Raw genomic sequence first — 14,272 nt, forward strand, 5'->3', positions numbered from 1 at the left:
GAGCATTTTTTCATGTGTCTTTTGGCTGCATAAATGTCTTCTTTTCAGAAGTGTCTGTTCATATCCTTTGCCCACTTGTTGATGGGGTTGTTTTAAAAAGTCAGGAAACAACAGGTGCTGGAGAGGATGTGGAGAAATAGGAACACTTTTACACTGTTGGTGGGACTGTAAACTAGTTCAGCCATTGTGGAAGACAGTGTGGCGATTCCTCAGGGATCTAGAACTAGAAATACCATTTGACCCAGCCATCTCTTTACTGGGTATATACCCAAAGGATTATAAATCATGCTGCTATAAAGACACATGCACACGTATGTTTATTGTGGCACTATTCACAATAGCAAAGACTTGGAACCAACCCAAATGTCCAACACTGATAGACTGGATTAAGAAAATGTGGCACATATACACCATGGAATACTATGCAGCCATAAAAAATGATGAGTTCATATCTTTTGTAGGGACACAGATGACGCTGGAAACCATCATTCTCAGCAAACTATTGCAAGGACAAAAAACCAAACACCACATGTTCTCACTCATAGGTGGGAATTGAACAATGAGAACACATGAACACAGGAAGGGGAACATCACACACCAGGGCCTGTCGTGGGGTGGGGGGAGGGGGGAGGGATAGCATTAGGAGGTATACCTAATGTTAAATGATGAGTTAATGGGTGCAGCAAACCAACGTGGCACATGTATACATATGTAACAAACCTGTGCATTGTGCACATGTACCCTAAAACTTAAGGTCTAATAAAAATAAAAAATAAAAAAAGAGTTATTGCTCATTTGTCTCAAGCTCATATGATGTCACAGACTGTTTGTGTTTTAAGTCGTTAACATTTCAAGATGCATACAGAAATATTTGTAAAGGAAATGAAACAATGTCTCCATTGTCCAAAAACAATGAGGACATGTATATTATACCTCAATTAATGCAATAATGAGGAATATTGGGGAAGTGTGTGGAGGTGTAGGTGAAGCAAAATTGGCAATGTATTGATCTTTAGTAACCTGATTAAGTGGTAAATTAGGTTCATTAAACTATTAAAATTTTCTCTACCTCAGTAATTGTTTGAAAATTCTATAATAGAAAAAAAACCTCTAGGAGCATAATAAAACTAAATACCCACTGATGTGTCCCAAAATGCTGAGTTTACAGTACATACAGTACATACTAGATCAGTATTTAATAATTCATTTTTTTTAGATGGCGTTTCACTCTTGTTGCCCAGGCTGGAGTGCAATGGTGAGATTTTATCTCACTGCAACCTCTGCCTCCCAGTTTCAAGCAATTCTCCTGCTTCAGCCTCCCAAGTAGCTGGGATTACAGGCATGCACCACCACGCCCAGCTAATTTTTTTTTTTTTTTTTTTGTATTTTTAGTAGAGAAAGGGTTTAACCATGTTGGCCAGGCTAGTCTTGAACTCCTGACCTCAGGTGATCTGCCGGCCTCATTCTCCCAAAGTTCTGGGATTACAAGCATGAGCCACTGTGCCTTTGATTACAACTGTCATAAGATCTTGTAATCATTGAGAATAATTCATGTGCTTTATCAAAAACAACTTATTGTTCCATTAAACTTACTGAGTAGAATAAAAATGATCATAAAGATGTTTCAAAGAATATGTTCCAATTTAATTGGCTAAAAAAATTTGCGTATATAATCATTATTACCAAATGTGGGATTGGGCATCAAAATGTGGATGATCAAAAATAATTTCTTAAACAGATTATTCTGTGTTGTGTGTAATGATAGAAGAATTCTTTCATTTATTTTTCCAGAATTGAGATGAGCAACCAAGTCTGAGATCTTTAGCCCAGGAAGGAGTAGGTGAGGCGTAGCCTGCTTTCTTGGCTGTCGAATGCTTCTCAAAAGGATGCTGAAGAACTTGCTGGTAAGATGCACCTGGTAAGCAATGTGGGCAGATAAATATAGATTATAATTACTCAGGACCCTGATGATTTTCTACATTTCCAAATGGCAAGGACAATTTTAAATGTTTAAAAATATTTATACTTTGGGAAGCAGAGGCAGGCAGATCACTGGAGGTCAGGAGTTGGAGACCAGCCTGACCAACATTTCGAAACCTTGTCTGTATTAAAAACACAAAAATTAGCCAGGCATGGCGGCATCTGCCTGTACTCCCAGCTACTTGGGAGGTTGATGCAGGAGAATGGCTTGAAACTGAATGTGGAGGATGCAGCGAGCCGAGATCACCACACTATACTCCAGCCTGGGCGACAAAGCTAGATTGTCTCAAATCGAACAAACAACAATAAAAGTTCATACATTTTGTTTTATGAAAAATCTCAACTCTAGTTGTTACTTAGAATTGCTATTATTCCACAGAAATTCCTTAAGTATTATTTTTGTACTAAACTAAGAGAAGGAATATGAACACTGTCATGGAGAGTACAAATATATCCCCATCATTTTAAGATCCCTTTACAGCATAAAGAGAATGCTAATTTTCTAAAATATCTAGCAAAAAAAAAAAGAATGTCAATGATTTGCAATCTTTCCAAATGAAGGGCATGAATTCCAGCTCATGCTGCTTCCTCACTGGGAATTTAGCTGTATAATAATGAACTGAGGCACCAACGACACAATTCTTTCAACAATAAATCAAAGATTGAAATGTTTATTTTCCGTGGTTTTGCTATTTCTTGGGGCTTATGAAGAAAATGCTTAGTTAGAATAGATAGGGTGGATGACAATACCATGAAATTAAAAGTGAGAGGTGAAGTAGGACATTTTATTTTACCACCAGTATTTTAAATATAAAGATTGCATCATCATAAATACGGGGCTTTTGGAGCCCATCTTAACACTTCTCCCCAGGTACGTTCAATACATATCATTTTATTGAAGTTGCTTGTATACCTATCAGTCTCACCTACTAGGTAAATGGCTCCTCTAATTGATTCTTACATTTCTCTACTGCATCTTGCCTTGAGTCGATTCTAAAGACATGTTTGATGAAAGAAGTTAAATACCAGTCACATGTGAAAAGGGCTGCATCTAGAAAGCTGCTCTATCAACGAAATCATTAAAAAATATGATGTACTCAGTGTAGGAATTTTAGGAAACTTCCCTATTACACTTGCTAGTTTGAATGAATATGTGTATTATTTCCAAAAACATATAAATTGAATATATAATTATTAAGTGCGTGTGTGTGTGTATATATATATATATACATGATATGTTTATGTTAACATCACAGAGTAGACTTAACTCATGGCAAAGTTTTTTTTAAGCACCTGCAGAAATCTGTCTTCTTTCCAGTTTCGAAAACTCTCATAAGCCATGGTGGAAAGACGATCCTTTGGATACCAGAGAGTGCGTGAAGCACGTTGGGTTACAGTAATTTTAAAATAACTCATAGTCATAATTCAGAATGAGGAAACCTGAAAGTTGCTGGAAGCTATCAATGAATGAAAGGTGGGGCGGGGCCGCTGTGGGGGCGGGGCCTTGTGAGCCAGTGCCTGGACTCCCCCATCACAAATGGAAGGGCGGCGCGTGGAGGGAACTCAAGGCCTGATTGGTTCCTCCTAAGCAGGAGGCGATCTAGTTGGCAGGGCAACCGGCCTTCAGTTAGAGCCTTCAGTGGGTGCCTTCAGTTGGTGGCATTTGGTTGCCTTTCCCGGGGAGAGGCGGCAGGTGCTCAGCTCTGCAGGCGTCAGGGCAAGGAAGGACCAAGCAGCCCAAGAAGAGCAGAGGTGCCCCATGGGGACCAAGATGACTTGTCACATGTGCACCAAAGCCAGCCCAAGGCAGGGCCTGCGCAGGGCTTCTGCGGAGCCCTCCTGAGACTCTGACATCTATGAGTGGGCAGCCAGCAAAGGCGCAGGCCCCTGCAGAGAGGAGCAGAGATGCCAGGAACACGCTGTCGCCTAATGCCAGCCCCAAGCGGGGCCAGCTCTGGGTGCGTTGGGCGGAGCAGTCCTGCAACTCTGAGATCTACGAGCTGGAGGTGGGAGAAGTGCTAGATTCCACTGATTTGGAGCCAGCCCAGTCTGATTCCGGAGCTGTGACTTGCAGCATATTCGCGATCAGAAGACGCCCAAAGGTAGTGAGGTGACAGTTCGCTTTCCTATCCCAGGCCCCAAGCAGGAGGACTTGCTCTGACTCGACTCGCCACCGCTTCCTCTTTCCCTGTTTCATCCAGCCGATTACTTTCCCTTGCCATGTCCAAATGCCCACCTCTGGGCCCTCTTCTTCTTTTCCTAGGTTGGCCGAAAACAAAGTTTTCAAAATACAAAATGGATGCTAAGATTTCATTACGGTAGAGGAAATGTCTGACAGCTCTTGTATTTAAACGTAAGTAGCCACACTGGGGCTCCCAATTTCATATCTTGAGTTCTAGAGCAGAGCTCTCTCTCCTAAAGTAATGGCTGAGGGTTAGAGGTACTCTTCTTGATTCTAATAATAAAAAATGATTTCTTGTAGAGACAGGGTCTCACTGTGTTGCCCAGGCTGGTCTCAAACCCCTGGCCTCAAGTGATTCACCCACGTTGGCCTCCCACTTTGTTGGGATGACAGGCAAGAACCACCACACCTGGCCTTGAGATGTGCTCCTGCTTTGTGTGTTTTGGCTGGTCTTCCTGTGCAGCTGTCAGTAAGATGCTCCTGCAGCATAGTTCCAAATCTTTCTGCAATAATTCAGTGGATGCTGTCATTTTTCACATGGAATAGCCCCTTTGTCGCAGAGAAGCTGGACAATTCACACTTAGTAACATACAGCTTAGCAAATTTCATTTCTTGATCAACAAGTTAAAAGGTGATGCTTGTGGTCTAAATATGCAGATTCCTAATCATCCCCAAGAAAAAGGGAACCATTGCAAGGCAACCTGGGAGGGAGTTTAGGATTGTTCTGAGGCAGTGCAGGCCATTGAAATTCACACACGAGGGGATAGAAAAAACAATCCACATGTCCTAATCCCTCCATGTTCTGGGTATAACTTGGTCCTCCTTAAACTGCACTATTTTTGGCATCAGGGAAAACTGGATTTGAATACCAGTTCCATCACTCTTTATGATGTGATGGCGAATGTGTTTTTAACTCGTCTGAGCCTCAGTTTGCTCATCTATAAAAGATGTGATTGTTATAAGGCTTCCATAAGGTTAGTGTGTAAAACCATGGCAAAATGCTTGTAATTTAAAAGAGAGGTTTGTTATGAGGCTTCTATAAGGTAAGTGTGTAAAAATCTGGACGCAATGTCTACAATTTTGTAAATGTTCAGTATGTGGAGAAGGAGGATTATCTTTCTCTCATTTAATATTTAGGGCAATTTTATAAAATTGGAGAGCTCATATTTTTGAGATAATCAAACCTAGGATTAAAAAGACTAAATGAAGCACAATAGTCACAAAGCAGTTCACAATACATTTACTGGGTAATTTCTAGTTAACAGTAGCGATGATTGTCACATTGAAAATCTATTTTGTGGTGGTCTTCTCTTACATAAGCCTCTTGCTTTGTTGAAAGGATAGATTCTAAGCTGCTCTATCAAAGTGATCATTAGAAAAATGTGATATAATTAGTGGGTAAATTATAGAAAATTTCTTCTTAGTCTTGTTAATTTGATAGAACATCTGTGTTATTTTCAAAAATGTAAATCAAATGTATGTGCATTGAATATATATATGCATATATGAAATATGACTTGACATTATAGGGTAGGCTTAGCTCATGGCAATTTTTTTTGTGAAAGCACCTGCAGAAATCTCTCTAATTTCTAGTTTGTTAATGTTTCAGAGATTATGGGGGAAAGGGAATTCTATGAATCACCGACACTGCATGAGGCAGATTTGGTTTCAGTAATTTTAGCATCATTCATTGTAAGGTGATGATCCCTAGAAACTTCTTCACAGTGAGAAACCTGAAAGGTCCCAGCAGCCAGCAGTGAATGCAAGTGGGGGCAGGGCTGCTGGCAGGACCGGGCCTTGTGAGCCATGTGCCTGTGCTCTCAAGTTCTAGGATTGTGGAGATGCATGCAGGGGATTCTGGACCTGATTGTTTCCTCTGAACCAGGATGTGGTCTGGTTGGTAGGGCAACTGGCCTTCACTTGGTGGACTTTAGTGGGTGCCTTCATTGGTTGCTTTCGGTTAGTGCCCTCAGTTAATACCCTCAGTTGTTTCTCTTCAGTTGGTGGTCCTCAATTGGTGGTTTTCAGTTGTTGGGCAGTGGTGGAGGGAGGATGAATCTGTTTGTGCTCTCTCCTCCCCCAGTCACCACTCTCAGGCTTGTTGCATCCGGGCCCTTCTAAAATAAACCAGACAGGTTGGCAAGGTTTTTTAGCAGACAAATCAGCTCGGGGTACAGGGGTGACGCAAGGTGTGGGTTGCTAGTGCAGTGCCGCCCCATGGCCCAGGGCTGCCTGTGCAGGCCATGCCTTTGCCAGGAAGAGGTGATAGGTGTTGAACTCTGCAGACTTGGGGGCAAGCGAACACCCAAGCTGCCCAAGAAGAGCAGGGGTGCCCCATGGGGACCACACTGAACTGTCGCATGTGCACCAAAGCCAGCCCCAATCAGGGCCGGCACAAGGGTTCTGCAGACCCAGCCTGAGATTCTGATGTCTATGAGTATGTAGAAAGCGAAGGCGCAGGATGCGATATATAGGAGCAGAGGCACCCTGAACACGCTGTCCCCCAATATCAGCCACAAGTGGAGCCAGCTAAGAGTGAGGAGGGAGAAGCCATCCTGCAGCTCGGAGATCCATGAGGTGGAGGTGGTAGTAGCACCGGACCCCACTGCTTTGGAGCCTGCCCAATCGAATTTGGGAGCCAGCGAGGTTCCTGACTGCAGCACATTGGCCCCCAGAAGACACCCAAAGGTAGGGAGGCTTCAGATACCACTTAACTTTAGGAGCTCCTCTGTCTGCTGCTGGCCCAAAGTTCCCCCACAGGCATTCAAAGCCTGGGGCTCCTGCCTCCTGCCCCTAGTTTGCTATCCTAAGCCCAGGCCTCAAGAAGGAGGACTGGCTCTGCCTCGCCTCCCTACCTCTTCTTTTTTCCCTGCTGTGTCCAGCCAGTTTCTTTCCTCCTACCTACCTACCCCAATGCCCAGTTCTGGGCACTTTCCTTCTTCCCCTAGGCTGTCTGAAAACAACATTTTTAGGATACAAAATGTATGCTATAGATTCCATTGCTGTAGAGGAAATGTCTGACAGCTCTTGTATTTAAACTTAAGTAGCCTCATTGGGACTCACAATTTCATATTGTGAGTTCTAGACCAGAGCCCTCTTTCCTAAAGCAAAGTCAGAGGGTCAGAGGTATTCTTCTTGATTCTAATGATAAAAAATGATTTTTTATAGAGACAGGATCTCACTGTGTTGCCCAGGCTGGTCTCGAACTCCTGGCCTCAACTGATCCACCCACCTTGGCTTCCCACTTTGCTGGCATGATAAGCAAGAACCACCATGCCTGGCCTTTGGAGGTGCTCTAGCTTTGTGTGTTTTGGCTAATCTTCCTGCACAGCTGTCAGTAAGATGCTCCTGCAGTATGGTTCCAAACCTTTCTGCACAAATGCAGTGGATCCTCTGATATTTTTACATGGAAGAGCCCTTTTGTTTATTGCAGAGAAGCTAGACAATTCACAGTTAGTAACCTAAGGCCTAGAAAATTTTGTTTCTTGATCAAAACAACTGTTTATAGATGCTTGTGGTCCAAAGATGCAGATTCCTAATCATGAAAAAGAAGAAGTGATGTCCACTGCAGGCAACCAGGGAGGGAGTTTAGGATTGTTCTGAGGCCGTGAAAGCCATTGAAATTCACCCATAAGAGGGCAGAGAAAGGGAATCCACATGTTTTGATCCCTCCATGTGGAAGGTATAATTGGGTCTTCATGAAGGTGCACCACCTTTAGGGTCAGAGAGAATTGGATTTGAATCCCAGTTCCAACACTCACTACGAAGTGATGGTGAATGAGTTTTTAAACCTTCTGAGCCTCAGTTTGCTCATCTCTAAAAGAAGGGACTCTTATGAGGCTTGTATTAACTTAGTGTGTAAAAATCTGGGAATAATGCCTGTAATTTAAAAGACGGGGTTGTTATGAGGCTTCAATAAGGTAAGTGTGTAAAAATCTGGACACAATGCCTTTAATTTTGTAATTGTACAATATATGAAGAAGGAGGATTATTTTTCTCTCCTTTTATTTTTAGGACAAATTTATACAATTGGCATTATTCATATTTTTAAGATAATCAAAGGACTAACAAGTTTAAATAAATCACCATACTCACAAAGCAGTTCACAATATATTTACTGGGTAATTGCTACTTAAAAGTAGCAATGATGATCACATTGAAAATCTTGTATTATGTGGTGGTTTTCTCTTCCATGAGCCTCTTCATTTGTGGAAACCATAGAGTCTAAGTTGCTCTATCAAATTGTTCATTAGAAAAATGTGATGTACTCAGTGTATAAATTTTAGAAAATTTCCACTGTAGTCTTGTTAATTTGATTGAATATGTGCGTTGTGGATTATGAATATGAATATGTATTGATATATGAAATAAGACTTGACATCATAGAGTAATCTTAGCTCATGGCAATGCTTTCTTCTGAAAATACCTGCCGAAATTTGTATTTTTTCCAGTTTCCAAAAAAATCAGTCGCGACGGGGCAAAGGGAGTGTTTCAATGTCAGTTATTGCATGAGGCACATTAGTGTACAGTATTTTCCGCATAATTCATATTCATACTTCACAGTGAGGAAACCTGAAAGTTGCTACCAGCTACTAATAAATGAAAGGTGGGGCGGGGCCGCTGTGGGGCAGGGCCTTGTGAGCCAGAGCCTGGACTCCCGCATCACAAATGGAAGGGCTGCGCGTGAGGGGAACTCAAGGCCTGATTGGTTCCTCCTAAGCAGGACGCGATCTGGTTGGCAGGGCAACCGGCCTTCAGTTAGTGCCTTCAATGGGTGCCTACAGTTGGTGGCACTTGGTTGCCTTTCCTGGGGAGAGGTGGCAGGTGCTCAGCTCTGCAGGTGTGGGGGCAAGCGAAGGCCCAAGCTTTCCGAGAAGAGCAGAGGTGCCCCATGGGGACCACACTGACTTGTCGCATGTGCACCAAAGCCAGCCCCAGGCAGGGCCCCCACAGGGCTTCTGCGGAGCCGTCTTGCGGCTCTGACATCTATGAGTGGGCAGCCAGGAAAGGCGCAGGCCCCAGCACAGAGGAGCAGAGGCACCCGGAACAAGCTGTTCCTTAATGCCAGCCCCAAGCGGGGCCAGCTCAGGGTGTGCTGTTTGGAGCCGTCCTGCAGCTCTGAGATCCATGAGGTGGCAGTGGGAAAAGCGCCAGACTCCACTGATTTGGAGCCTGCCCAGTCTGATTCAGGAGACTTGACTAGCAGCACATTCGCGACCCGAAGACGCCAAAAGGTAGGGAGACTACAGATACCGCTTGGCCTTAGGAGCTCCTTTGGCAGTTGCTCACCCATGGTTCCCCCAGAGGCATCCACAGCCTAGGGCTTCTCCCTCCTGCCCCTAGTTTGCTTTCCTAGGCCCAGGCCCCAAGCAGGAGGACTTGCTCTGATTCCACTCCGCACCCCTTCTTCTTTCCCTGTTGCGTCCAGCCAGTTACTTTTCATTGCTCTGCCCAAATGCTCACTTCTGGGCCCTCTTCTTTTCTGAGGCTGGTCAAAACTAAGTTTTCAAAATACGAAATGAATGCTACAGATTTCATTATGGTAGAGGAAATGTCTGACAGCTCTTGTATTTAAGCTTAAGTAGCCACACTGGGACTCACAATTTCATATCTTGAGTGCTAGAGCAGAGCTCTCTCTCCTAAAGTAATGGCTGAGGGTTAGAGGTACTCTTCTTGATTCTAATAATAAAAATGATTTCTTGTAGAGACAGTGTCTCACTGTGTTGCCCAGGCTGGTCTCAAACCCCCGGTCTCAAGTGATTCACCCACAGTGGCCTCCCACTTTGTTGGGATGACAGGCAAGAACCACCACCTGGCCTTTGAAGGTGTTCCTGCTTTGTATATTTTGGCTGGTCTTCCTGCACAACTGTCAGTAAGACGCTCCTGCAGCATAGTTCCAAAGCTTTCTGCACAAATTCAGTGGATATTATGATTTTTTACATGGAATAGCCCCTTTATTTATTGCAGAGAAGCTGGACAATTCACCCTTAGTAACATTGGGCTTAGCAAATTTCATTTATTGATCAACACACCTGTTAAAAGGTGATGCTTGTGGTCTAAATATGTAGATTCCTCATCATCCTCAAGGAAAAGGGAACCACTGCAAGGCAACCTGGGAGGGAGTTTAGGATTGTTCTGAGGCAGTTCAAGCCATTGAAATTCACACAGGAGGGGACAGAAAAGAGAATCCACATGTTCTGATCCCTTCATGTTTTGGGTATAACTTGGTCCTCCTTGATTTGCACCATTTTTGGCATCAGAGAAAACTGGGTTTGAATCCCATTTCTATCACTCTTTATGATGTGATGGTGAATGTGTTTTTAACTCATCTGAGCCTCAGTTTGCTCATCTATAGAAGATGTGATTGTTATGAGGCTTCCATAAGGTAAGTGTGTAAAAGACTGGACACAATGTCTACCACTTTGTAAATGTTCAACATGTGGAGGAGGAGGATTATGTGATGTACTTCATGTGTAAATTTTAGAAAATTTCTTCTCTTAGTCTTGTTAATTTGATTGAATATGTGTGTTATTTTCAAAAATGTAAATGGAATATATATTGATTGGATTTATATGCATATATATAAAATATAACTTGACATTATAGAGTAGGCTTAGCTCATGGCAATGCTTTTCTCTGAAAGCACCTGCAGAAATCACTTTTATTTCTAGTTTGTTAATGTTTCAGAGATTATGGGGGAAAGAGGGTTCTATGAATGTCAGACACTGCGTGAGGTAGATTTGGTTTCAGTAATTTTAGCATCATTCATTGTAAGGCAATGATCCCTCGGAACTTCTTCACAGTGAGAAACCTGTAAGGTCCCAGCAGCCAGCAATGAATGAAAGGTGGGGTGGGGGGGTGCCGCTGAAAGGGTGGGGCCTTGTGAGCCCTGTGCCTGTGCTCTCAAGTTCCAAGTTTGTGGGGATGCATGCAGGGGATTCTGGACCTGATTGTTTCCTCTGAACCAGGATGTGGTCTGGTTGGCAGGGCAACTGACCTTCACTTGGTGGCCTTCAGTGGGTGCCCTCATTGGTTGCCTTCGGTTAGTGCCCTCGGTTGGTACCCTCAGTTGTTTCTCTTCAGTTGGTGGTCTTCAGTTGTTGGGCAGTGGTGGAAGGAGGATGAATCCGTTTGTGCTCTCTCCTCCCCCAGTCACAGCTCTCAGGCTTGTTGCCTCCAGGCCCTTCTAAAATAAACCAGACAGGTTGGCAGGTTTTTCTTAGTAGACAAGTCAGCTCAGGGTATGGGGGTTATGCGGGGTGTGGGCTGCTAGTTCAGTGCCGCCCCATGGCCCAGGGCTGCCCGTGCCAGCCATGCTTTTGGAAGGAAGAGGCGATAGGTGTTGAGGTCTGCAGACTTGGGGGCAAGTGAAGGCCCAACTGCCGGAGAAGAGCAGGGGTGCCCCACAGGGACCACACAGACCTGTCGCATGTGCACCAAAGCCAGCCCCAGTCAGGGCTGGCACAAGTGTTCTGCAGAGCCAACCTGTGGCTCTGACGTCTACAAGTGTGCAGACAGTGAAGGCACAGGCTGCGATATACAGGAGCAGAGACGCCCTGAACACACTGTCCCCCAATGCCAGCTGCAAGCGGGGCCAGCTCAGGGTGCTGTGGATGAAGCCATCCTGAAGCTCTGAGATCCACGAGGTGGTGATGGCAGTAGGGCCAGACTCCACTGCTATGGACCCTGCCCAGTCGAATTTGCGAGCCAACGAGGGACCTGACAGCAGCACACTGGCCACCAGAAGACGCCCAAAGGTAGGGAGGTGACAGATACTGCTTAAATTCAGGACCTCCTCTGTCCGTTGCTGGCCCAAGTTTCCCCCAAAGGCATCCAAAGACTCAGTTATCTCATCTATAAAAGATGTGATTGTTTTGAGATTTCCATAAGGTAAGTGTGTAAAAACCACGGCAAAATGCTTGTAATTTGAAAGAGAACATTTCTATGAGTCTTCTATATGGTAAGTGTATAAAAATCTGGATGCAATACCTATAATTTTTTAAATGTTCAGTATATGGGGAAGGAGGATTATTTTTTCTCATCTAATTTTCAGAGCAACTTTATAAAATTGATGATACTCATATTTCTTAGACAATCCAACCAATGTTCAGAAAGAATAAATAGATAATCAAGGTCACACAGCAATTCACAATGCATTCACTGGGTAATTTCTAGTTAAAGGTAGCAATGATTTTCACATTGAAAATGTTGTATTATGTTGTGGTTTTCTCTTACGTAATTCTCTTGGTGTTTTGAAACCATATATTCCAAGTTGCTCTGTCAAAGTGATCATCAGAAAAATGTGATGTACTTAGTGTGTAAATGTTAGAAAATTTTTTGTGTTACTCTTGTTAATTTGATTGAACATATGTGTTATTCTCAAAAATGTAAATCGAATATATGTGGATCAGATATATATATGCATATGTGAAATATGACTTGTCATTATAGAGTAGGCCTATCTCATGGCAATGGTTTTTTCTGAAAGCACCTGCAGAAATCTCTCTTATTTTTAGTTTGTTAATGTTTTAGAGATTGTGGGGGAAAAGGGATTCTATGAATCACTGACACTGCATGAGACAGATTTGGTTTCAGTAATTTTAGCATCATTCATTGTAAGGTGATGATCCCTAGGAACTTCTTCTCAGTGGGAAACCTGAAAGTTCCTAGCAGCCAGGAATGAATGAAAGGTGGGGTGGGGCCCCTTCAGGGAAGGGCCTTGTGAACCATGTGCCTGTGCTCTCAAGTTCCAAGTTTGTGGGGATGCATGCAGGGTATTCTGAACCTGATTGTTTCCTCTGAACCAGGATGCGGTCTGGGTGGGAGGACAACTGGCCTTCACTTGGTGGCCTTCAGTGGGTGCCCTCATTGGTTGCCTTCATTTAGTGCCCTCAGTTGGTACCCTCAGTTGTTTCTCTTCAGTTGGCGGTCCTCAGTTGGTGGTCTTCAGTTGTAGGGCAGTGGTGGAAAGAGGATGAAACTGTGCTTTCTCCTCCCCCAGTCACAGCTCTCAGGCTTGTTGCATCCAGGTCCTTCTAAAATAAGCCAGACAGGTTGGCAGGTTTTTCTTAGCAGACAAGTCAGCTCAGGGTACAGGGGTGACACGGGGTGAGGGATGCTAGTGCAATGCAACCGCATGGTCCAGGGCTGCACATGCCAGCCATGCTTTTGGAAGGAAGAGGTGATAAGTCTTCGGATCTGCAGACTTAGGGGCAAGTGAAGGCCCATGCTGACCAAGAAGAGCAAGGGTGCCCCATGGGGAGCACACTGAACTGTTGCATGTGCACCAAAACCTGCCCCAGTCAGGGCCAGCACAAGGGTTCTCCAGAGACAGGCTGTGGCTCAGACATCTATGAGTGTGCAGACAGTGAAGGCGCAGACTGCAATATACTGGAGCAGAGGCACCCTGAACATGCTGTCCCCCAATGCCAGCCACAAGTGGGGCTATCTCAGGGTGCAGAGGGTGAAGTCGTTCTGCACCTCTGGGATCCAAAAGGTGGAGGTGGCAGTAGCACCAGACTCCACTGCTTTGGAGCCTGCCCAGTCGAATTTGGGATCCAGCGAGGGACCTGACAGCAGCAGGTTGGCCACCAGAAGACGCCCAAAGGTAGGGAGGAAACACATACTGTTTAAGTTCAGAAGATCCTCTCATTGTTACCGGCCAAATGTTCCCCCTGAGGCATCCAAAGCCTCAGTTTTCTCATCTATAAAAGATGTGATTGTTATGAAGCTTCCACAAGGTAAGTGTGTAAAAACCATGGCAAAATGCTTGTAACTTAAAAGACAGGGTTCCTATGAGGCTTCTTTAAGGTAAGTGTGTAAAAATCTGGACACAATACCTAAAATTTCTTAAGTGTTCAGTATATGGTGAAGGAGGATTATTTTTTCTCATCTAATTTTCAGAGCAACTTTATAAAATTGGTGATACTCATATTTCTTAGACAATCTAACCAATGATCAGAAAGAATAAATAGATAACCAAGGTCACGAAGCAATTCACAATGCATTCACTGGGTAATTTCTAGTTAAAAGTAGCAAAGATTTTCACATTGAAAATTTTGTGTTATGTGGTGGTTTTCTCTTACATAATCCTCTTGGTGTTTTGAAACC

The 14,272-nt window shown here is 43.9% G+C and overlaps 1 protein-coding gene across 1 annotated transcript in view; it reads left to right on the plus strand.

Annotated features, from left to right (window-relative positions):
• The first annotated feature begins 3,611 nt into the window (after positions 1-3,611).
• Positions 3,612-14,272, plus strand: part of LOC129006670 (amyloid beta A4 precursor protein-binding family B member 1-interacting protein-like) — a 35,554-nt gene continuing 24,893 nt past the window's right edge. The window contains exons 1-2 of the mRNA XM_054436588.1: positions 3,612-4,082; positions 4,244-4,333. The gene's annotated coding sequence lies outside the window, so the exon portion shown is untranslated. The remainder of the gene's footprint in view (positions 4,083-4,243; positions 4,334-14,272) is intronic.

The sequence above is a fragment of the Pongo pygmaeus genome, chromosome 8, assembly GCF_028885625.2.
Source record: "Pongo pygmaeus isolate AG05252 chromosome 8, NHGRI_mPonPyg2-v2.0_pri, whole genome shotgun sequence".
NCBI classification, from domain to species: Eukaryota; Metazoa; Chordata; class Mammalia; order Primates; family Hominidae; genus Pongo; species Pongo pygmaeus.